This window comes from Triturus cristatus, chromosome 5_2 (assembly GCF_964204655.1).
Source record: "Triturus cristatus chromosome 5_2, aTriCri1.1, whole genome shotgun sequence".
Lineage (NCBI taxonomy): Eukaryota > Metazoa > Chordata > Amphibia > Caudata > Salamandridae > Triturus > Triturus cristatus.
Window position 1 is genome coordinate 774550564 of NC_140588.1, and position 25368 is coordinate 774575931.

At 43.2% G+C, this 25368-nt stretch overlaps 1 long non-coding RNA gene across 1 annotated transcript; it reads right to left on the reverse strand.

The window, feature by feature from the left end:
* Window positions 1–3265: 3265 nt before the first annotated feature.
* Window positions 3266–4916, reverse strand: LOC146829249 (uncharacterized). The gene is made up of 4 exons (XR_014961941.1): window positions 4880–4916; window positions 4050–4175; window positions 3803–3938; window positions 3266–3510 (listed from the first exon to the last, which is right to left on the reverse strand). It is a non-coding gene; the product is annotated as an uncharacterized LOC146829249 (long non-coding RNA).
* Window positions 4917–25368: the final 20452 nt, after the last annotated feature.

The following is a 25368-nucleotide window of genomic DNA, read 5'->3' on the forward strand; positions in this document are numbered from 1 at the left end:
TGCTAGGTTGTGTATTGTGTGTCTGGTTCTGTGAGTGACAGGGACTGGGGATTCCAGGGGAGAGGGTGAGTCAGCACAGGGCTGAATACGAAGATCTGCATGTAGATGGGTGGGAGGAGTTGCACCTGGGACCTGAATAGGGCTGTGCCTTCCCTCCACAATGCTGGCTCCACCTCCTGTGGTGTGTCTGATGTCTCTGCCCTGCACTCTGAAAGGAAAGAAGGAGTCAGGTAAATAAAGTGCTCCAGGACTGACCAGAACTGGTTTGGACTAGGCAAAGGCCACTCTGCCTTCAGAGAACAAAGAGAAAAGTAGTATAAATATGGGGACCCAAACCCCAAGACTTTAGATCACTTCTGGAACAACAAGAAGAAACCTCTGCCAAGGAGAAGAACCAAAGGAAGCTGTAGGAGTTGGACTGCCCCCCTGCCAGTGTGCTGTGTTGTTGGGTTGGCCTGCAGTGGTGTCTTCATTGCTAAAGAGAGGAGAAGGAACTTTTACAGAACTTTCATCATCTTGCAGAATATTTCTCCAAGGGCTTCAACTTGTGCTTGCCTCCTGCAGAAGTCTCAGGGACAACAGACTTCACTGGGAGCTGGAAGCGTGACGCACCGAGAAGAAGCGTGTCGCAGCCACGGCTGTAGTCATCGCATCGCCGGAGAAGCGTGCCGCATCTCCCAGAAGCGTGCCTTCGGTGCAGCTGTCTGCTGTCGCATCACCGGAGAAACGCGTCGTAACCATGAGGGTCGCCATTGCATCATCGGAGAAGCGTGTCGCAGGGCCTGTCGCGGTTCCAAAGTACAGAGTCGCTGCAAGGGTACCAGAGCGTGTCGCATTGTCTCAATGTTGTCGCATCAAGAGCGCCATGGTATCGCATCGCTCCAGATTGTCGCATCGCATCGAGGCGCCATCTTCCCGCATCGCAACCGGTCTGCAGCATGAGAATCTACGCATCACCTCCTTTCCGGTAAGGATCAAGACGCATCCCCTACTCTGCGCAAGCATTGAGGCGCGACGCATCGTCTCCCCCGAAGCAAGGAACCGACGCATCTCCAACGCTGCGAGCCTTTTGTTTATTTTGTGTTACGCATCCAGGTACTTTTGTGAGAACTGTGTCACATTTACCAACAACTTGAACTAAGCTACTTCTACCATCTTTAAGTTAATTTTAAATACAGTTTTGTGGATTTTGTCGTTTGTGGTCTTGTGTTAATGCTATATTAAGAATACTTATTTTTATAAAACCTGTGTGGTGTCCATCTGTAGTGTTTTCACTGTATTACTGTATGTGTTCACAAATGCTTAACACACTGCCTCTGAGATAATCCTGTCTGCTCGTGCCAAGCTACCAAGGGGGTGAGCAGGGGTTATCCAGTAGTGTAATCCCCTGACTTAGAAGCAAGGGTCCCTATTTGTTCAAAGGTACTAGAGACCCCCAGTTCTAACACTCATCCTGTGTGGTTCTTCCTTGTGTGAAAAGCTTACTGACTGACTATAGTGGTGAATGCACTTGCTGTACAACACCCCTCCTGAATAAGCCTTAGCTGTTTTCCACAGCTACCCCTTGAGAGCTGTGATTTTCAGGGATCTAAACACCATCATTAAGTGTTTCCTGGATTCAGTGCACAGTGCCTCAAAATAGTTGAGCAATATATACTAAGCCAGCCCCCTACACCTCCTGCTGTAGTATTGCAGCACCGTCCGTTGTTCAGCAGCAAGAGAGGGAAATTGGTGGGCAAGAGAGAGAAAGCCACATAAAGGGCACAGTCCAGCAAGGAGCCTACCTGCCTCCCTAGTCATCAATGACACCGAATCGGACCAGCACAGGAGCTGGGGGGGGGGCAGCAAAACTGTGATTTGTGAGGCAGAGATCACTGGGTATCCTTTAGTGGCTGCACGATGTGATTGCAGACAAAGGTGAGAGCCTGTACCCAGCCTGCTGTGCACCTGTATCCCCGGCTGGCCGCCTGACACCACTGACAGGAATAGGAGACTCTTTGCTTCCTACAGAAGCCCTGCTGCAAGAGCAATCCACCTCCTGCAAGAAGAAAGGCATTGGCAAGCACTCCAGCCAGTGCAATGCAACTACAAACTATGAGGCTCTTAGGCGCCATCATCCACAAGAAAAGCGCCAGACGAGGAGTGCTCATCCTGCAAGGTGGAAGCCAGGACGGAGGCAGAGAGCACCATTCAGCCCTGGTGTCCATATGACAACACTGCAAGATGAACGCCAAGCAAACCGTACTCCACCTGTCATTGATGTGGTGAGGAAGAGAAACTTTATCCAGCTGCAGCCCTGCTCCACTAGCGACTCACTACAGGCACAAATAGGAGGCAGAGTGTCATGTGCAAGGAGCGGTACACCAGAGGTACACAATGTGTCCATGACATCCACCTGATATCTCACAGACCATAACTCTTTCAGATGACTCCCAGGGGAGGTAAGACTTCCAACACCTTAAGGTCCTCAAACGGGGTGTATTACCAAATACATCAAGGTCAACGGCTGCAACATCAAATGCTACCCCTACTATGGAGCAGTGGTACTGTATCAGTTCATCACCTGTCCAAAAGTAGTAATAAAAATAGGAACACTGCCAAAGAGACAGTCAAGTGAATCAGAGTGCGAAGGGCTACAAAGCCACCCCAGCCAACAGCCAACAGCAGCTGTCGTCCCCAGAGACAGCCAGGAACTGTCTGATGAGCTGGAAGTTGAGAACGCTACTGAATTGTAGCATCACCTGAGAGCCGGTTACAGAGAGCAAGTGGACAGGAACCTGTTGCCCCAACGAGGATTGGAGGAACCAATCAGCAAAAGGAAGGTGAGCGTTCTGACCGTACCTCAGCAGGTCATAGATGTGGAAGCATCCCAGGAAGGAGCCCGGATCATGAGGTGCAACCCATCGAATGCCACCCAATAAAGAGACTGAGAACCCCAGACACACCACATTACCTGTCTAAGACTGCCAAATGGACACAGCCCCAAGCAGAAAAAAGGTCCAAAGAAAGCAAGGCCGGACCAGAAGGTAGACAGAAGCATACAACACCAAGACGGTGGCCAGGCACTGGTACCAATAAGTCAGAAAAAATTCCCTTTGGGCTGTTTAGAGGCATTCAATCATAGTACATCCATACACATACACACCAATATCACCAACGAGTGTCACAGAAACCCAAAGCTAATATATAAATCTTTTATTCAATGGATCCTTATTCATATAAAAAAACTTTAAAAATACCAATTAAACAATAAATTGATTGTCACATAAGTAAATGGTTCGCAAATGTGAGAAAATACTCATAACATTCAAAGATGGGAGAAAATAAATAATAACAACAAAAATACACAAAGCACCAGGTCATGAGGTCATTTCAAAGTCAACACATAGTGTACTGTTGTTATTTATCAAGTCAGGACCAATACAATTAGGTGCTTATAAGTAGCAACGCGTTTCAGTGGTCCGACCATCTTCTTCAGGCACAATAAATCGATATCTCCCAACACTTCATCTATTAAAAACAGTATATAAAATCAAGTTTAAAATTTCATCATTACAATACGTGTTAAAAACATAAAAATTGAATCTTTATAAATTTCACATAATATGTTCACAATACAACTTGTTTGTATACCCACAACATATACAAATATATATATATATTAAGCTTTGGTTCACACTCAACCCTTAGTGATTGACAAAACACTCTCAAAACCATACAACCATTTGGAAAGCAAATATTTAAACTAATAGCAACCACATCATGTCACACAACTATTATTGAATACCCACCAAATACCCACCAAAATTGGTGATGAAGTGATGATAGATGGTTTGAGGAGGAGCAAAGAAACTGCCTCCTCCTGTTTACTATATTTTCTCTCACATGTGTATCCCACGATTGTTGATGAAAAAAAGGAGAGAGAAAACTCTCTCAACCTACGGTGAATAATAAAGAAGAGAGAAATATATATGTACACACAAGTCAGGCCACCTAATAAATATTTATGTAGTATGACCTCAAAATGCTGCTATGCTGCCCAATGTTACCTTTAGAGTAGTTATTCAAGTGCAGTGCAGGTATATATATCCCTGCTTTGGATTAAAGTGCGGGGCAACCTCCAGGAATGTACAATCTCCTCATGGTATAACTTTTTTTCACATGGAGACAATCGCCTGTTTAAAAAAACTCAGTGTAAGCCAATACTTGAATACGTAATTATGTGGCCAACATTCCTAACACTCATATTTATCCAGGAGAGGCGCTTCTCTTGTACGAGCCTTCCCAGTATATATTATAAACTTGTATAAATAAAACTGGGACAACTATTGTTCCCTTACATGCACCATTAATCTGAAAGGAATGTAGTGAATGTGTAAAAACCCTTTCTTTTCAGAAACTCTGCCTACACCCCATCCATGCCCTTACTCAAACCGCATCCGAAGGAGTTCCATCAGGCCAATCCCGGGGATGGCAATAATCAAAATGGAAATCGATAATGCCAAACTGCCCGTTACTAATGGTACACTGTGTACGGACCCCATCATATCCTAAAGCATGAGTGCCCAGTCTCCCCTCATATTTGCTAGTATCCTATTCAGTAAAAAACCCTTTACAGCCATGCGGCCACATGGATTATTGCTATCCATGTTGTCATAACAATCCTCCTGGAAATAGCACACATCCGAGATTTAAAAATACAAAAGTTGACTAGGACGGGGGTTTATGACCACGAACACTCCCCATCCACTGCAGGCCGAAATGGTCCCGGAAACACGTGCCAAATGCTCGCATCAGTCAGTACACTGTGTTAGTAAGTTATAACGGTCCCGGATATCTAAAACATCAAAGCCAGACCTTTTTGTGCTTTAAAACTCACCGGGGATGAACAGCTTCCTGGTGCCCTCTGGTCACTGTAGATTACACGCAAACAACCAGGCGGCGTAAGCCCCTCTATAAATATGTCCCTCCCATAAGAGTTTTAGAGATGGAAAAGGGACTAGTACAGGACGCGTGGACGCCATCTTTGAACGGACACTACATAATGTCAATAAAATGTCTTATACAAAGATGTCGGACACCGCCCTCTTGAACTGGCATACAGTATCTAATTTTAATCATAAGTGTAGCTACTAAAGCAGCCTATATCTCAGAGAGAGGCCCCAGTGTGCATTCTGATCAGAAGTGATAATTCTCCGATAAGGAGCTCTTTGTATATTAAATAATGATAATAATGTAAACATTTTTGTTTATTTTTAGTCACATCACAGAATGGTCCCTATCTTGGGTTCTACCGTATCACTTTTTCCCACTCCTCTCCTGTATTTAATCCCTGTCTCATGGTAGTTAAAATGGATATATACCACTGTTCTCTGGCCTTTCTTTTGTCCTCCATGTTTCCTCCTCTTTTATTAATAACTACCTTTTCAATAATAAACCATTCAAATTGAGTCTCTTTATGTCCACATACTTGAAAATGAGCCACAAGTGGAGCATTTAATTTGTTAGTTTTAATGGCTGATTTATGTTCTGATAATCTAATCCTCAACTCTCTGCTCGTTTCTCCCACATAAGCTAAGCCGCATGGGCACCGCAGCAAAAAAATTACATTATTGCTACGGCAATTGTTGAGTGTATTTGCTACTATTGTTCTACCATTATGTACTAACTCTTTAGACACTATACATTGTGGACACATAGAGAAGTTACCACACCGTGTATTGCCCTTTGCAACAGTATTATCAAAAGTCTTCTGTCTCTTCACTGGTTCATCCCTATAGGTGTGCACTAACTGGTTGCGTAAATTCGTGTTTCTTTTATATGCAAACACAGGTTTGTCTAGCCTGATTTCCTCTTCATCATTTAAAATGTTCCAATGTCTGTTTATTACATTTTTAATTCTATTACTAATACTGTAGGCTTACAAAAACAACCTTTGACATCTCCTGTTTCTTTTTAGAGCCCTTGAGCAATGCATCCCGATCATAAAATCTTGCACGTTTCAATGAGTGTGATAATAATTTCTTCGGGTATCCTCTGTCTTTCAGTTTTGTTTTTAGTACTTCAGAGTGCCTATAAAAATCATTTAGACCCAAACAATTTCTTCGAAGTTGAAGGAATTGACTAAAAGGGATGCTGTCTTTCTGAGACTTGGGGTGAAAACTGAAATAGTGGAGTAACGTGTTTAAATCCATTGGTTTAGTATATAATTCCACTTCCAGTTTTCCCACAGTTTCTTTAATCATAATATCCAAATAGTCTGCCCTCTCATTACTATGTTGAGCAGTTAACCAAAGGTTGCTGTCTCCAAGGTTAAGCCAAATCAGAAATTCATCAAGCTGGTCAGAAGGGCCATCTCATATAAAAAAGGCCTCATCGATAAAGCGATGCCACTCTTGCACATTCTCAAAAAAGGGAGCCATCTAATTATAAATATGTCTCATCTCAAATTCGCCAACGTATAAACATGCCAGACTGGGGGCACATGTGACCCCCATGCTGGTCCCCTTCTTTTGACGAAAGAGTTGGTTCTTGAATAAAAAAATGTTATTCACGAGAACCATATTTGTGCACTGTACAATAAAATCTTTATTAACACCCTCAATTTCTGTATTATCAAGAATCTCTTTGATGACATCGACTGTGGATTGCCAGGGTATATTAGTGTAAAGAGACTCAATGTCTAGTGTAACCAGACATTGAGTATCTCTACAGAAAGGTTTGTTTTCCAACAGGGCAATGATATGGGAATAATCCCTCACATATGATTTTAATTGACTAACCAGAGATTTTAAGCAAAAATCAATATATTTACTTAAGGACTCAAGTAATGATCCCAAGCAACTATTAATAGGTCGCATTGGGGTATCAGCACTATCCTTATGGATTTTCGGTAATCCGTATATTGCCGGGATTTTTGGCTCTTTGTTATTCAGGAATTTAAATTCTTCCTCACAGATCCAATTTTGATCTTTAGCATTAGTGAGGAGATTCCAATTTTTTTTAGCTAAAACTGTAAGTTCCTTTTCATGGACTTTTTCATAATGTGAAAGTACATCTAAAAGCTTATAGACCCTATTCTCATAGTCTTGGGTGTCAAAAACTACTACACCCCCGCCTTTATCAGCGGGTTTGATGATAATTGATAGATCTTCCTTAAGGGTACTAATAGCTGTTCTCTGATTCCTATTTAAATTCTGAGCAACAGGAAACTCATCCTTTAAGATATCCTGAATGCGCTCAAAGACTTCTATGTTCTTACCCACCTGTGTTACAGATGGAGTAAAAATGGACTTTGGTTTAAGACCCGATATGTTATTAGACTCCCTCACTGGTCTGTCCTCAAAACATCTCCTCAATCTAATCTTTCTAAAGAACTGTCTCAAGTCCTTTTCTAATTGGAATCTGTTTACATTAGCAGTTGGAACAAAACTAAAACCTTTTCCTAAAACCTCTGTGTCATGCTCATTTAACACCCTACTTGATAGGTTCCCTATGGGTATTTTGTCTATCGCCAGTATCTCTGGCTTTTGGTTCATATATAGTCCTGCGGCGGTTGACTGCATGTGGGTTTTGAAGTTTTAAACTTGATTTTCTATAATGTTTTTAATAGATGAAGTGTTGGGAGATATCGATTTATTGTGCTTGAAAAAGGTGGTTGAACCAGCTAACTCCACCGAAATGCGTTGCTACTTATAAGCACCTAATTGTATTGGTCTTGACTTGATAAATAACAACAGTACACTATGATAGGTTGACTTTGAAATTACCTGGTGCTTTGTGTATTTTTATTGTTATTATTTATTTTCTCCCATCTTTGAATCAATTTATTGTTGAATTGGTATTTTTAAAGTTTTTTTATATGAATAAGGATCCATTGAATAAAAGATTTATATATTAGCTTTGGGTTTCTGTGACACTCTTTGGTGATACTGGTGTGTATGGGTGTACTATGATTGAATGTCTATAAACAACCCAAAGGGAATTTGTTTCTGACTTATTGTCTATTTGATGTCCTCTCCCTCTGGCAAGGGGGACCCCTCTCTTATTTTGAGATCCAGTACCACAATGGCCCATACCTTCAAGGCACACCGGGTCACACCCCACCAACCCTGCCTGATGGCAGTTATGCCTCAAGGCACAAGTCCTGAACCACCCAAAGAGAGGAGACAGAATCACAGCTCCCTACTACCAACGGAAGAGGGTCCCTGAAGAGGGAAAACCCCGGAGTAGGAGCTCCAAGAAGGTCCTGAAGAGGGAACATGAAATATGTGGCCCAACGTCACAACACACTCAAAAAGAAGAGGAGAACCAGATCAGCAACTCTCCGGATCATAACCAAGCCAGAGCTCTACACCAGAGGCCAGTGGCCAGGCTACAGCAATAGTTGAGTACTGAGAGGCCTTGTTGGCCGATATCTGAAGAAGGTGCATGCCTCTGCACTCTGAAGTAGAGACATGCAATGAGAAGTCTCAGCTACAAGAAAAGAGATGCATGTCAAAGCATCAAGGAGAAAGATGAGAAGGAAGTTTGACATGCCATTTTACACTGGGAAACCTGATGACTGACCAAGCCCAGAAGGAAGATCAAGAGGGCCAGGCCTGGAAGACACATTTGAGAGGACTCCATCAATCATTCATAGCATTTGTAAAGCGCACTACATACCTGTGAGGGTCTTAAGGTGCTGGGGGGGGGGGGGCTGCTACTGTTCGAAGAGCCAGGTCTTGAGAAGTCTTTTGAGGGTCAGAAGGTCTTCGGTCTGCCGTAGGCGGATGGGGAGGGTGTCCCATGTCATGGCGGCCAGGTGGGAGAATGATCTGCCGCCGGCGGTCACTCTTCGGATGTGGGGGACGGTGGCGAGGGCACGGTTTGCGGAGCAGAGCTGGCGGGTGGGGATGTAGAGACTGAGTCGGCTGTTGAGGTACGTTGGTCCGGTGTTGTGGAGTGCCTTGTGTGCGTGAATGGAAGGGATCTATCCACAAGACGGAGCCACTGCAGTGAAATAAGGATGGGCTGGTGACAGCACAGCAGGAGAACTGGGATTAAGTTGCAAACATGTGCAAACAGGGTCTCTGTCCCAAGCCCAGCAGGCAAACGGGAGTAAGCTGTGAGCATGCGCAAACTGAGTCTCTGCCCCAAGCCCAGAGGGAGACCATAGAACAAGTCACAAGCATGCGTGAACTGAGTCTCTGACCCACGCTTTCCAGCCTAACCATCCAGCCATTGTAACAGGTGAATCAGCAACACAGAGCATCCAAGCTGAAGGATATAAGTGCCTCCACAAAGAAAGAATGTAAGCACCCTGCCACCATCTCTCCAAGTTGTCGGCGGCCTGAGAAGGAATGCCGGCGACCATCAAGGCAAGTCGTTCCCACCTATCATACAGGCTTACCACATGACTGGAAACCCCATCATGCCAGTCCCTGTCTTGTGCATCTTTACTACATCCATAGAGCATCGAACACCACAAGCGGGGTTCAACACCACTATCAAAACTACAGAAAGAAGCACCAGTGACAGTCAGGAGAGTCAGTCAGAATGTGGGGGAAAAATGCTGGATCTGGGTATATATATATCTATATATTCACTTAAAAAACCATAGGTTTCACACATGTTATAGTTAGCTGGGCATTTCCCTCGTAAAAAACCAATGAAATTCCCCCGTTATAGTTAGTGCAGGCAACTATAACTCACGCGACCGCAATCCTCTGCTGATGACGTCAGATATTACATCACTGTATTTAGACACTTATTTACCCATGTCTTCTTCCATTCATCTTTAGCTATACATATATTACATTTTTTTTTTTTCAGAAAGACACATATGTCATCAGTGATGTAATATCTGACGTCATCAGCAGAGGATTGCGACCGCCAGTAGACAATATATATATATATATATATATATATATATATATATATACACACATACATACATACGTATATATATATATATACACACTACACACACACACACACACACACACATATATATATATACATATATATATATATATATATATATATTTATATTTATATTTATTTCCAATCCTGGCAACATCCATAAACAGGCACCGACTCCGTGAGAATTTGTCATAGAAAGTACTTATTCCAACAAGACCCCAGACGCGTTTCGGCGGCGAACCGCCTTGATCACAACATCAGGTACTCTGCCATTTTCTACATATATATGTGTGAGTCACTCTCATTTGGTTGTCACAGCAACCAACACTCAGCAATAGACATAGACAATAGTCTTCGCCGATGAATACATGACAGTGCAAAAAACAGTCGGAAAGCAGATACTGATAAGGTTTGGCCGACTAATAAACAAAATCAAAAGATTGCTAATGTTTAGAACTTTCACAGTGGCAATCAACATAAACGTAAGGAAAAGTGTGTGTATATAAAAACTTTCGACCTGGACACCAATAATTAACCAACACGTGTGGGCGACATGGCAGCACCTAATAAAACAAAGAAGTTTAAGTGATTGAGCATGGGCTCAATGTAAATGATTTGTCCTACGGTATGTTCTGCAGAAACTGTGACTATCTCGTACGGGTTCAATTACAATTGTGTGTGTAAATGCTCATTATCAGGGCCGGCTTTAGGGCAGTGCGACCGGTGCCACCGGTGCCACCGTGCCGGGTGCTGGCTCCCTGGGGGCGCCCTGTTTGAAAGTTAATTATGCTTTTGAAGCACCTGCTGCAGTGTTTCTTTTCCCCAGCAATTACCAGGCCTCACATAAATGTCAAGATAACTCGTGTGATTAATTATCTTCTTGGAGAGAGATCAGCATTTTGTATAGTTGAGGTTTTGACTTAGGTGAAGTTAGTGCAGAGGGTTAATATGCCTGCTGCAAAGAACGTGTACCAAGTAGATTACAGAGTGCGTATGATGTAAACAGATCAGCAGGTTACTGCTTTCAAAAGAGACATCCTTTTGTTACTTGCAATTTATAACTTAAAGTCCTAATATTGAATAGTGAGCTATTAACTTTCATCCCAGAACTGCATACACACTGCAAAGTATACTTTATTAGAACATTGAATAATGTTGCAAAAAGGGTTAATTTGGCTAGAAATCTATTACTATTATTAAAGAAAACTCCAACTATGCTGTTTCTTTTTCGACTCTGAGTTTGTGATTCTCCACACCAAGCACTCTTAAACTATACTGCCTACCAGTATGGATGACATGGGACTCCTACACTTTTAGTCCTTTGGCTTATGTAACATTTCCTATACACTGATTTACACAGGTATGATTGATTGTCTCTGTGTAATGTGTGTGTGATGCAAAGTGCTCGGACACCCTACACTGGTATGAGTGGCGCTATATAACTAATTCAATGCATCTGAGAGAGTGTGGTTATGGAGACTTGGTCACTGTTAAAGAGTGCTAGTGAGAGAATCCGTGGTGGAGGTGGTCATTGCGCGGGCGCCAACAAAGATTGTTGCACAGGGCGCCACCAGCACTAAGGCCGGCCCTGCTCATTATATATAATAACACCCGATTTCAACGTTAGCTCCCAAATACACACGCATCTGCCCATACCTTCCTATCCGGGAAGAGTATATTTACGCCACATTTGCAGACAGAAATGTGCCAGCGTTTATTATGTAGAAGCAGCAGTGCATGTTGTGACATGTAGCAAGGGTTACAGTGCGCTGCAGAGGAGTCAAGCCCCAGTGGGCATTCTAACAGAATATACAAATATCCACATCGTAAACTCCTGATATACTAGACTATAAATTCCTAGGTCTCACACATGTTAAGGATTGGTGCCGGTCAACGGGAGAGTGTACAAAATAACAAAAAATATAAAGCAAGAGGACCTCACGCTGTGAGGGGTGGATCAGGTTCATGATAGGCTCAGTAAACAGTTATAAATGTACATTCAAACCTTCATCAGCATTCATCCCATGCGGGATTTTCGAGTTAAACAGGATGATATATCTCGACTCTAATCTTCTTAATGTCAATTGTCTGTTCCCTCCTCTCTGATTTTTCGGGACTGTATCAATGACATAATAGGAAAGGTCTTGAGCTTTGTCCGCATGGCATGAGTTTATATGCCTTGTCACCGGGTAAGATTGGTCATTATTGGAGATGGCCCTCAAATGCTGCAGAATGCGGACATGCACGGGGTGGATGGTGCTCCCCACATATCTTTTGATACACGTGCATTGCAGGACATATACAGCAAAGTCCGTTTTGCAGTTGTAACTGCCACGTATTTCATATGATGTTTGTCTGAAGGGCATTTGGACTGTTTTGGTGTTAGCACCATGTTTGCAGGCTTTGTATTTAATACATTTGGTAAATCCCTTTTGTGTTGGCAACCCGTTAGGTGTTTTAACAATTGCTGGTGCATTACGCAGTAATTCTTGGTGCATGGATTTTGCTCTTCTAAAGCATATCGACGGAATTTTGGCGAAGGTGGGGCCCAGAGTAGGGTCATTACGTACTGCGCCCCAGTGTTTATATAGTATTTTACGCAGGGAAGCGTGGTAAGCATTTAAGCCTGTTATCAGTCTTGGGGTATCAATTTTACTTTTAATGCGTTGGTTCTTGTTTTTCTTGTTAAATAGCAGATCTTCTCTAGTGAGTTTCGGACTCCTGGCTTTAGCTTTCACTAGGGTTTCTGTCTTGTAACCTCTTCTTTGCAATCTATGGAAAAGGTCATCAGTAGATTGTTCTAAACCCTCTTCCGTGCTTCAGAATTGCAAAACACTCTGCATAGGGGATACCCTCTTATACACTATTGTGATAAAAACTACTCGCATGCAGGATAGCATTCCCAGCTGTAGGCTTTCTGTATGTTCTGGATTGTAATCTGTTATTTTCTGCATATATTTCTAATACAGAAACTGTATACATTCTCTACTGGTGTTACTAGTGAAAGAAAGGTTCAGATTGTTGTTGTTAAGCTCCTTAGCACAGGTCTCTGCACTTTCCTGTGTGCCATGCCACAGGACGAATATATAATCTATGTACCTAACATAAAGTGCCACATTTTCGGTCATTGCCTTTTTCTGTGTCTTCATGAGTACTTGCTCCTCCCACCAGCCCATATGCAAATTAGCATAGCTGGGGGCGAAGCAAGTACCCATGGCAGTGCCCTGCAGTTGTTAGTACCACAGCTTGTCAAAGATAAAGATGTTATTTTCCAAGCACCACTCCGCCATTTTCAACAACATCATGGTATGCTGATGAAGATGTAAGGGTCTTTTTCCCAGGTAGTACTTCAATGCATTCAGTCCATCCCTGTGTCTGATGCTTGTGTACAATGTGTTAACGTCTAGTGTCATCAATACACAATCATCATTCCAAGTCACGTCATAAATTTTGGTAAAAAGTCGCCTGTGTCTCTTATGTGTGAAGATAATTCACACAGTGCTGGTTGTAGAAAATGATCAACAAATCTTGAAGTATTTTCAAATAAACCACCTATTGCTGCAATAATAGGTCTTCCCGGTGGCTCAATGGCATTCTTGTGTATTTTTGGTATTAAATACAGTTGTGGTGTTATTGGGCAGTCTGTTTTAAGATATTCAAATCCAGGTTTGGCGATAAGCCCAGTCCCTCTCCATTCATAGAGCGCTCTGTGGTATTTTTCTTTTATTCCCATGATACTGGTTGGGGCTATGCGGCTGTAACAATCTCTATCTGGCAACTGTTTCTATGCCTTTGCGTTGTATTTTTCTAATGGCCAGACGACCACATTGCCGCCCTTGTCCGACCATCGGACCACTATATCTTGGTGTTGCTTAATTTTCTTGATTACTTTGTTATAGTCAGTCCTGTTCTTGTTGTGCACCTTGTTGAACTCTTTGCTGCTTGTATGAGCTAAAATGTTAAGGTCTTTCACCACATTCTCAGCGAAAACGTTGAGCCTATCTTTCGGCATCATAGGGGTGAATACAGATTTCGGTCTGAACGGTGTACGCACACTCCCATATTTGTCAAGCCCGATATCTGTCGTTCTTTCCACCGATGTTCCATGGCTATTAAATTCCTCGCATTCCATCTGGACTAGATCCTGTAAAAAAGACATGCCTTCCACATTGAGACCACTGTTGCTTTCACCACTCATTGTGTTATCATTGTCTTTGTTCGATACGTTGAAGAAGTATTTTTGTAGTTTTAATTTTCTTACGAATTGAAAAAAGTCAAATCTGGCCTGTGTGCGGTCAAAGTTAGTTTTATCACAGGATGAGAGGCCTAGGGCAAGAATTCTCTGTTCATCCTCCGTAAGCACCATATTTGTAAGATTAATGACTGTGTTCTCAATGTCTTTATTTTTGTTTACCTCCATCTGTTTCTTCTGTATGGTTGTTTGTTTGTTTTTTGCATTGTGCTTGCTCCATCGTCTATCTTTTCTACGCCTTCCTTTTACTGGCCCCTGCCTGTACTTTGGTTTTCCTGGCGTTGGGGCCGAGGTCGTAGGCTCATAGTTCTTTCTACTCGTAAAAAACCCAGTTCTTGGACAACTGTGGGTGGTTTTCGTTTTTGTGCTCCACTACCTATTGATTCAGTTACTGACACTACTTCTGAGCTCAGCTCCGATGCGCTCGGTTCCGTTAGTATGACTTGTATTTCTGCGGTGGATGACAGTTGTTGTCTGCGTAGGTTTTCAAATTATTTAGAAAATTTGTATATTCTTCCCTGCATGTAATCGTTCCTGTCTCTTTGGAACTTGATTGCCTTCCTTTCTTTTATCGATTCCTCATGTTTAATTAGTCTTGTCTTCATTTCAACTAATTTCTTTTTAATGTCCTCCTGATTTTCACATTTCTCCAATTCTTTGAATAATGCTTACATTTTCGATAGCATGATCTTGCGGTCACCTTCAGCATATTTAATAAGTATTTGGAGCATTCTCCTTGAAGATTCGGCGCAGTTATCTGCCGAGTCCTTCAGCATCTCGGGGTTTGGATACTCATAGGTGGGGGCCACCAGAATCGTGAGTCCATTTGGGATGCGGCGCACATCGAGGTATCGTTGAAGTGATTTGCATTCCCAACACTTCGCAATCTCGCTTTTACGAAGTTTCTCTAATTCATGCAACATTCTCGCACTGTCATTCCCTGCCACTTGTTCCGTTGCCTATATATATATATATATATATATATATATATATATATATATATATATATATAGATATATATATATATTATCTACTGGCGGTCGCCAGTAGATAGTTATAGTTAGGACCTAGCTTCCATAGGAAACTTATTTTTTCTTTTCTCAATAACTTTGGCGTCGGTTGACGAATCTTCGCGAAATTTTCTAAACTTATGGCCCGTTACTGTCAGCTTCTACTTTGAAAGTTTCGGGGTGATTTGGCAAGTGGGGGCCAAGAAAAAAGGGGGGTCCCAAAATGTGTTTTCTCCATGTTATTTCTCAGAGGAAACTTTAGACACGACTACAGCCCGAACTGCTGAGCGGAATTACACCAAATTTGGCAAAAAGGTAGCACTTGGTACAGAAAGAGACCTTTTTTTAAATGGTGTAAATCTGTTCAGTAGTTGCTGAGAAAATCAAAATATAAAAGTTTCGATATCTATGGCCGCGGTGGATCCGCGCACCCTGCCGATCACGAGCTGCATTCTAATTGGCTGTCAGCACTTCAAACCAGGAAGTGTTGGCAGCCACCTTGTGCCTCAGTAGAACCGAGGCACAAAAAAAGAAAAGAAAAAGAAACGCGCAAAACAAGAAATGGGGGCAGGGTAGAAACACCCTGACCCCCTAGGCCTGCTCAGGGGGTCCCACAAGGACCCCCAGGGCCCCAAAAAGCATTTTTTAAAAAAAAGAAATCAGGCGAATTCGTGCTGGGTGCGCGAATCCGGCCAAGGAAAAAAAAGGATGCGTGGACTCTCGCGCTTCATTTAATTGAAGCCCCCTTGTGGGACAGGTCCCGGGGGTAGTTGAAAAATGTGTGGGGGGGCTTTTTTCAAAAATATTTGCAGGGGGCACATGGCCCCCCCAAGCCCTGGGGACCACCACCCCCGGGGCTTTTATTAATTAATTAGTGGGGGCACACTGCCCCCCGCTGCCCCGGGGACCACCACCCCCGGGGCTTTTTCTTTAAATTAAAACACCTGTGTGGGGGGCTCGCCCCCCCACACGCCCCGGGGACCGCCACCTCCCCGGGGCACTAATATTTAAATGTGGAGGTCCGTAACGGACCCCTGAGCCCCGGTGACCACCACCCCCCAGGCTTTGTCAATGTTGGGAGGGGGGCTGCACGGCCCCTCTCCTGGAGCCAGTGATGTCCCTGGGGACCACCATCCCCCAGGGCCGGCTCCTGCAGTGTCTTAGTGTGCCCACCCCCGGGACACTGCTGTTTGCTATAGCAAACTGTGGTCTTCCAAAATCCAAACCACAAATGCTTTTCCACACGGGAGCTGCATGTCAGCAGCTCCCCATGTGGAAAAGCAGTGCCGGCTCTCGCAGGACGTGGGGAGCCGGCATGGACCGTGGGGGCATTGGGGCTCCCCACACAGTCCTCAACGAGACGCCAGGCCCCGGGGTCCCCGGGGCCAGAAGTGGCCAGGGAGGGGGTCACGCGGCCCCCTTCCCCATAGTAAAATTTAAAAAAACAGGCAAAGGCCGGCCCCGGTGAATGGGGTCCCCGGGGCCATAAATGGCCTGAGGAGGGGGCCACGCAGCCCCCATCCAAATATATATATATATTTTTTAAAAACACTGGCCATGCCCCAGGGGATGTGGTCCCCGGGGCCAAATATGGCCTCGGGAGGGGAGCACACGGCCCCCTTCCATTTAAAAAAAAAAAATAGGGGTTCTAAAATAGAAAAGGAAGGGGGCACAAAGCCCCCCTTCTTAAAAAAGAAAAAAAAGAAATTTACACGCGATCGTGCTGGAGGCCCCGCCCCCTCCAGCAATATTCTGCAAACGCACCCTGTTACGCGTTTTAAGTTGGGGTATTAATTCCCCTTCAATACTGGGGGTCCCTGGGGGCCAACTAGCCCACCAGGTACCTCCAGTAAGCACCACAGGGCTGCGTTGTAGAGTGGTGGTCCATGCCACACCCCTTTTTACACCTCTCTAAAACACAGCTCTTTGGCGCTTACTGGAGGTACCTGGTGAGCTAGTTGAACCCCAGGGACCCTCAGGATTCAAGGGGACTTTATCCCCCAACTTAAAACGTGACACGGGGCGCCTTTGCACAGTGGTGAAGGGAGGGGGCGGGACGTGAGGTGACATGTGTGCAAACACGCCCTATGGCACATTTTAAGTTGGGGGATTAATCCCCCTTGAATCCTGAGGGTCTCTGGGGTCCAACAAGCCCACCAGGTACCTCCAGTAAGCGCCACAGAGCTGCGTTGCAGAGAAGTGTAAAAAGGGGCGTGGCCTCTGAACACCTCTCTGCAAGGCAGCTCCCTGGCACATACTGGAGGTACCTGGTGGGCTAGTTGGGACCCACAGGATTCAAGGGGACTTAATCCCCCAACTTAAAACGCGCCACAGGTGCATTTGCACAGTGGTAAAGGGAGAGAGTGGGGCCTGAGGTAATGTGTGCAAACAAGCCCTGTGGCGCGTTTTAAGTTGGGGAATAAATTCCTCTTCAATCCTGAGGGTCCCTGGGGGCCAACTAGCCCACCATGTACCTCCAGTAAGCGCTGCTGCGCTGCGTTGCAGAGAGGTGGCCTAGGCCACGCCCCTTTTTACACCTCTCTGCAATGCACCTAAGTGGCGCTTACTGGAGGTACCTGGTGGGCTAGTTGGACCCCAGGAACCCTGAAGATTCAAAGGGACCTACTCCCCCAACTTAAAACGCGCCACAGGGCGCGTTTGCACAGTGGTAAAGGGAGGGGGCGGGGCCTGAGGTGACATGTGTGCAAACACGCCCGTGGCGCATTTTAAGTTGGGGAATTAATTCCCCTTCAATCTTGAGGGACCCTGGGGACCAACTAGCCCACCAGGTACCTCCAGTAACCGCCACAGGTCTGCGTTGCAGAGAGGTGGCCCAGACCACGCCCCTTTTTACACCTCTCTGCAACGCAGCTCTGTTGAGTTTACTGGAGATACCTGGAGGGCTAGTTGGAGCCCAGGGACCCTCAGGATTCAAGGGGACTTAATCCCCAACTTACAACGCGCCAGGGGGCGTGTTTGCAGAGTGGTGGGGAAAGGGGCATGGCCTTTGTCTACCTCTCACCAATCCCACTGCGTGGGGCTTACTGGAGGTAAAAGGTAGGCTAGTTGGCCCCTAAAGGATCCCCAGCAGTGAAGGGGACTTCAATCCACAACCAAGAGCGTGCCAGGGAGTGCGTTTGTAGAGTGGTGGGCAAAGTGGGCATGGCCTGGTACGAGTACTTAATGCTGCTATGTGGGACTGACTGGAGGTAAAAGTTTGGGAAGGTGGCCCCCAAGGATGTCCTTGGGGGCCAACTACCCCTCTTGTTACCTACAGTAAGTCCCACACAGTGGGTTTGCTAAGACGCCTTTGGCGGCCATGGCCCCCTTTCTCTACCACTCTGCAAACGTGCCTCCTGGCAGACTACGGGATGGGGGAGGAAGTCCAATTTAGTCCTGAGGGAGTTTGGGGGCCAAGAATCCCTCCTGGTACCTCCTGTAAGTCCTACGCAGTTGAATTCCTGAGCGTTGGTTGGACGCCCAGCAACCTTTCTCCACCACTCTGCAAACGCGACTACTAGTTAAATTAGCATATTTCTGCTCCTCTGACTTAGAGGTAATTTTAAATCCCCCTGCCCTATTATGTACTAGGGGCTTACAGAGGAGGTCATGCTCATCACAGGTGTACCCCAATGCATAGTGTTCCCTAGTGTATGTAGGTGTTTTCACTGTATTCTAAGTGTCTTTTAGCATAGCACTGGCTCTAGGCCTGGTTAGTCAGAGTCAGTTATCACCAGTACCCGTCAGAAAAAGTTGTGGGCACAGGATGATTTTGCAACAAGGCCTCTTTCTGCTCCTCTGTTGGTTCTTTCTGCACATGTCTTGCTTCTTCCTGCACTTTTCTTCGTCTTTGTGGACTTCTGTTGCTTCTTTTCGCATTTATTTTGCTTCTTTCTGTGCGTTTTTTCTTCTTTCTTCACATGTCATACCTCTGTAGGCATAATTAGAAACTAGCATTTAAAAAACCTTTGAAATTCACTTAAAAAACCATAGGTTTCAGGCACGTTATAGTTAGAAATTAGCATTTAAAAAACCTTTGAAATTCACTGAAAAAACATAGGTTTCAGGCACGTTATAGTTAGAAATTAGCATTTAAAAAACCTTTGAAATTTACTGCAAAAACCATAGATTTCAGGTACGTTATAGTTAAAAATTAGCATTTAAAACACCTTGGAAATTCACTGAAAAAAACATAGGTTTCCGGGGCGTTATAGTTAGTTGGACATTTCACTCATACAAAGCCATAGAAATTTCTACGTTATAGTTAGTTCAGCTAACTATAACTTGCGCCCCCGCAATGCACTGCTGATGACGTCACATATTACATCACTCATGACATCGCTCATGACATCACTAATGACATCATCCTTGTGATAGAGTGGCAGACCTCCTCTCACCCTAATATAACCTTTGATACACACACTCTAAAATACAAAATACCATTTTCAAAACAATGGACACACCAATACCAGTTACAACATACCCATTCACTAATTCCAAGATCTACACACACATCCACTCATTCACCAAAATTCCTATACAGTCACTCATACATGCACTCACTCATCATATGTACTCATACAACTATACATACACTTACACTCATCCATAGAGTTACTCACACACATAGTCACACATGCAAAGAAAGTATCAAACATCCATTTACTTGCGTATACAGTTATACACACACCACCACACTTACTTCTACAGAAACTAACACATACTTACCCTCTTAAACAATCACTTATAGAAACACATGCTCATTTATACAGGTACTCTTCCAATCTCTCACTCCCACATATACTCACTTACATACACCAATACTCACATATACTAGTTTAAAACATATGTAGTTACTCATAAAGACACTACTGAGACAGTCATTCACTCATCAACACACCCATACACACACTCATCCACCCATACAGTCCTGCACACATGCTGTCTTCAACACATACAAACAGTGACTCACTCATTCATGCATCTATGCACAAAGTAATAGCCCCAACAAACCACCCTGACACTCAGACAGATACGCAAAAAAACAACTAATAACCATTTTAGACACTCATGTAGCTACTCACCAACCCATGCTGCCACATATACACAAAGTGAGAGACTGATACAGATATTTACACATTTAAAGATTACTCACTAACCCATGTATTCCCTAAGATATACTTAATCAGTCAGTTATACTATCAGTTTCACACAAACAAAATCATCCATTTACACGCTTATATACCCACTTATTCTTCCATCGACCTCAACATATACATATATAAAACATATTTAAATTTCACAAAAACACACATTCACTGGATGATGTCATCAGTGATGTCATTTGAGATGCCATCAGTGATGTCACGAGTGATGTCACTGACCATGTCATGAGGGATGTAATTTGTGACATCATAAGCGGTGCATTGCGGGGACGCGAGTTATAGTTAGCTGAACTAACTATAACGGGGGAATTTCTAGGGTTTTGCACGAGTGAAATGTCCAACTAACTATAACGCCCCTGAAACCTATGGTTTTTTCAGTGAATATATATATATGTATATATATATATATATATATATATATATATATATATATATATATATATATATATATTCACTGAAAAAAACAAAGGTTTCAGGGGCGTTATAGTTAGCTGGACATTTCACTCGTACAAAACCCTAGAAATTCCCCTGTTATAGTTAGTTCAGCTAACTATAACTCGCGCCCCCGCAATGCACTGCTGATGACGTCACATATTACATCACTCATGACATGGTCAGTGACATCACTGATGACATCACTGATGACATCTCAAATGACATCACTGATGACATCATCCAGTAGGTATGTGTTTCTGTACAGTTGTAATATGTTTAATATATATAGGGAAAGGTCTGTTGAAGAATGAGTGGGTGTACAAGTGTGTGAATGGATGATTTTGTAGGTGCGTAACTGACTCTTTAAGTGAGTCATTAAATGTATCTTACTGCAGACTAGTGACTAAACTGTGTGAATGTCTGTATGTGTCTGTGTGTAGGTGTATAAGTGGCTGCATGGTTTTGTGAATAGCTATATGAGTATCTATATGGGTTATTGATTGGTTGTCTGAGTATCTGTATGGGTGCCTGAGTGTTTGTGTGGGTAGGGTGTGTGTGGCTCTATGCATAGATGTGTGAGTGGGTGATTCTATGGGTGCATGGTTTTAAGAGTGCATCTGTGATGGACTGTATGGTTGGGTGAGTGTATGTATGGGTGTGTTAGGGATTGAATGTATATCTCAGTGGTACATGTGTGACTAACTACATATATGAAAGGCAGTATATATGTGTGTAAGAGTATATAAGTGGGTATATGTGAGAGTGTGTGATTGTGAGAGTGGCTGTATGGATGAGCGTGTGCTTGTATCAATGATTCTATTAGAGCGTAAGAATGTGGTACTATTTTTATGAGTAAGTGAACTTGAGTGTGTTTAACTGCATAGGTGAGTAAATTGGACTGTGTTTAATTACTTGCACGACTGACTAGGTGTGTCAGTACCTCAATGGATGATTGGCTGTGTGTGAGTGTCTATATAGGTGTATAAATGCATATGATAGTCTTGTACGGAGTGACTGTAAGTATGAGTGACTGTACAGGTGAGTGAGTGGAGGTGTATGTAGACCTAAGAGTTAATGAGTGGGTATGTAGTTATTGGTATTGGAGTATCTATGATTTTCAAAATGGCCGTCTGAAATTTTGAGTCGGTGTATCAAAGGTTATATTAGGGTGTGAGAAGATGCACTAATTTATCACATGGATGATGTCATCAGTGATGTCATGAGTGATGTCATTTGAGATGTCATCAGTGATGTCATCAGTGAAGTCACTGACCATGTCATGAGTGATGTAATATGTGACGTCATCAGCAGTGCATTGCGGGGGCGCGAGTTATAGTTAGCCGAACTAACTATAACAGGGGAATTTCTAGGGTTTTGTACGAGGGAAATGTCCAGCCAACTATAACGCCCCTGAAACCTTTGGTTTTTTCAGTGAATTTCTAAGGTTTTTTAAATGTCAATTCCTAACTATAACGCCCCTGAAACCTATGATTTTTTCAGTGAATTTCAAAGGTTTTTTAAATGCTAATTCCTATCTATAACTTATCTCTGAAGATATCATGAAAAGCATTCTTTTTTAAAAGTAGGGTGCACATTAGTTTTGTGGAAAAGCATCTTTGTGATTGGTTAAGAAAAAGCAGTTTCAACGTGGAGTACATATCAAAGGATAACATTTGCTCAGGTCAACCACACCTGCTTCTTGCATTTGAAAGGCACTGTTCGAACTTAAAACAATCGTCAACTTTTAACCTGCACGTATCGTTAAATATTCAAGAAAATGTTACAAAAAAATATTGTTAAGTTTTAAAAAACTTGATGAACTTTTAACCTGCACGTGTTGTAGAATGTTCTAGAAAGTGTGTTGATAGAATACGTTGCACTTCTGACTTCTATGTGTTGTTCAATATTAAAAAAACGGTTCATATGGAAAAAGAAACCAATAGAGAAATTTTTAAACCTAAAAGAATCAAGGAACTATTATAATGTATTCTTTACATGTATTTATGTGTGCAGCAACAAAATTATAGACACAACAGCAGTAGGAAGAGGAAGAAGCAGGGAGTGGGGGGAGGGGGGGAGATGGGCAGAATGGCACCCATGCACAATTAAGTACAACACACATATAGACTAACAATGGCCAAAATGAAACACACCAACAAGCAGCACAAGTCACACAACCCGCCAACATCACACCACTGAACGAGCATAGAAGTGAAAACCACGCTGCATTCATAAAGGATGTGTACAAAGGCCAGTCGTTGGTGTTGTGGGATGTCTGTGACCGTGGTTATCATGGATGAGATGCCCAGCATGTGGCACATGGTCGAGTTCACTGTGTGTTATGTTGCCAAACGGCTGCGCCTCCCTCCCACGAGCCCCCACACTTTTGTACGGTGCACTGTTGTATCTCGTGCACTCGTACAGCACACCATTGTAATGCCTATTTGCGCATGTCCTGCTACATTACAACTACAACATCACAGTGCCGTTTGGAGGTGGTGCATGCCAGTTTACAACATCAACTGCTGCAGCTCTTGTAGCAGGCCACACCAGAACACAGACACACTTACCGCACTTCCTGTACACGGACATGTCCGAGACACCCCGCTCCCCTTGCCGGATAGGCACACCCCTGCACTGACCTGTGAACCCCAGACCAGCACACGCCAGTTGTGCATGCAGGAGGATGCGTGCGTAGCTACATATCCAGGCTCACTGCCAACGCTGAGGTGACAGCACACTGTGATGTTGCAGGGCTCGTGCCTATCATGCTAAGACAATGACCACAGGGACACACTTACTAAGATGTGGGTTTGGGGGGCATTGGCGGTCCTGGAGTTGTTGAGATGAGTCTTCTGTCCCTCATGGGTATCCCTGTATCATGCTCATTGACTCTATGGTACCTGTGGGTGTTCTGTTGTGGCTCTTGACTGTGTTGCCTTTCATGGTGCAGGTAGTTGTCCTGCTTAACACCAGCAGAAAGCAGGTGTAAAATCCCTGGTGCTAACGTGTCTTATCGCCGGAATTTGTTTCGCATTGTAATTGGTGTGAAAGTTGTGATGGGATTTTTTTTGTGTGCAGAACAATATACAAACTGAGCAGTGTATCTCATCAAGATCCAGCACCTGACGCACTATTCCCAATCAATATAAATACAATGAGATTTCTTAATAGATTTTGTGTGTACACTGTAACTGCAGCCAATACCTCAGTGCAATTCAATACAGGATTTTAGTATTTAGAATAAATCGGAAAGATGCACCTCGTGTCTTTTTACATGGGAACGGCTACTCTCCATTTCATTATCAGCACTTTAACGGAAGTAAAGTTGAGATAAATCTAACACACTATTCAGAAGTTAGTGCAAACTGCAGATATCACCAGTATTCCAGCGATAAGTCCCCCAAAATGTAACACCATGGTGGACTCCATCAAATAACAGTAATAAGAACAAGAAAGAGTCACACAGCAGTTAAGAGAACAACCAAAAACGTTATTAATTTTTTTTTCAAACTTTATTTTTTATACTAATAAATATATAAACGAAAAACTATTTTCAAACTTTATTTTTTTATTAATATATATATGAACAATAAACTAATAAACAAAATGTAACAACAATAATAAAAAACAACAAGGCGGAACACTACTGTGGGGACAATGGATGTCGACGACAGACCTGGAGAATAAGAAAGATTGTTAAAAAAACAACAACATGGTATTCTCAACAAAATACCACAAGAAACAAATCACAGATATATAAAATGCATACAGCTAACAAAATTTGATAAGTTTAACTTACAAAAACTGTAAATGTTGCCGATTTAAAATATTTACCGAATCTGAAGAAAATGTTTTGCAGAAGGCACCACACAAACAACGTTTTTCTTCTGTGGTGAGGAAATTTTTTACTTTTTCCAAGGAGCAAACAAAGACCATTGCCACCTTCGTCACTCGCAAGATTTGCCAAAGAGTTCTGTTACGAGGAGATCCTAACAAAAAATACTCGTGCGGCACAGCAAGTATGATGAAACACCTAAGGACCCTTCATCCAAACAATCTTGCACGAGAAGAGTGCAAACAGATGAGAAACACTCCTGTTCTGTATCTGTAAAAAAGAATCACAAATAAATGTATATTAATAACTTTCAAATTTATACTATTCCATTACTGTACAAACACATTTTATATAAAAACTGACTATGAAACTATAGCCCTGAACCACAAGTGTGACGATCATTAAAACACTACATGCATAGTGCATACTACTTTGAAGCAGTTCATGCCCTAAAGCCTACCTCACTAAAACACTACATGCTAACTGAATAAATGATTACAGTAGTATAAGGAGACACACTTGGTGACTCACAGGGTGTTTGCTAGAAGAGTATGAATACTAACTAGGGATTAGAAGGTGTGAAACACAACTGTGTAGGTGATTAGAGGACTGCATCCATACTGCATAGGCATTTAAAGCAGTCCATGTGCTAAGGCCTGGCTCACTGCATGACTACTTGGGTACTGACTGAATGATTATCGTACAGCAAGGAGAGTGCCTAGGTGAATTTATAAGTGCTAGGCTTTTCGCACAGAGAATAGATTA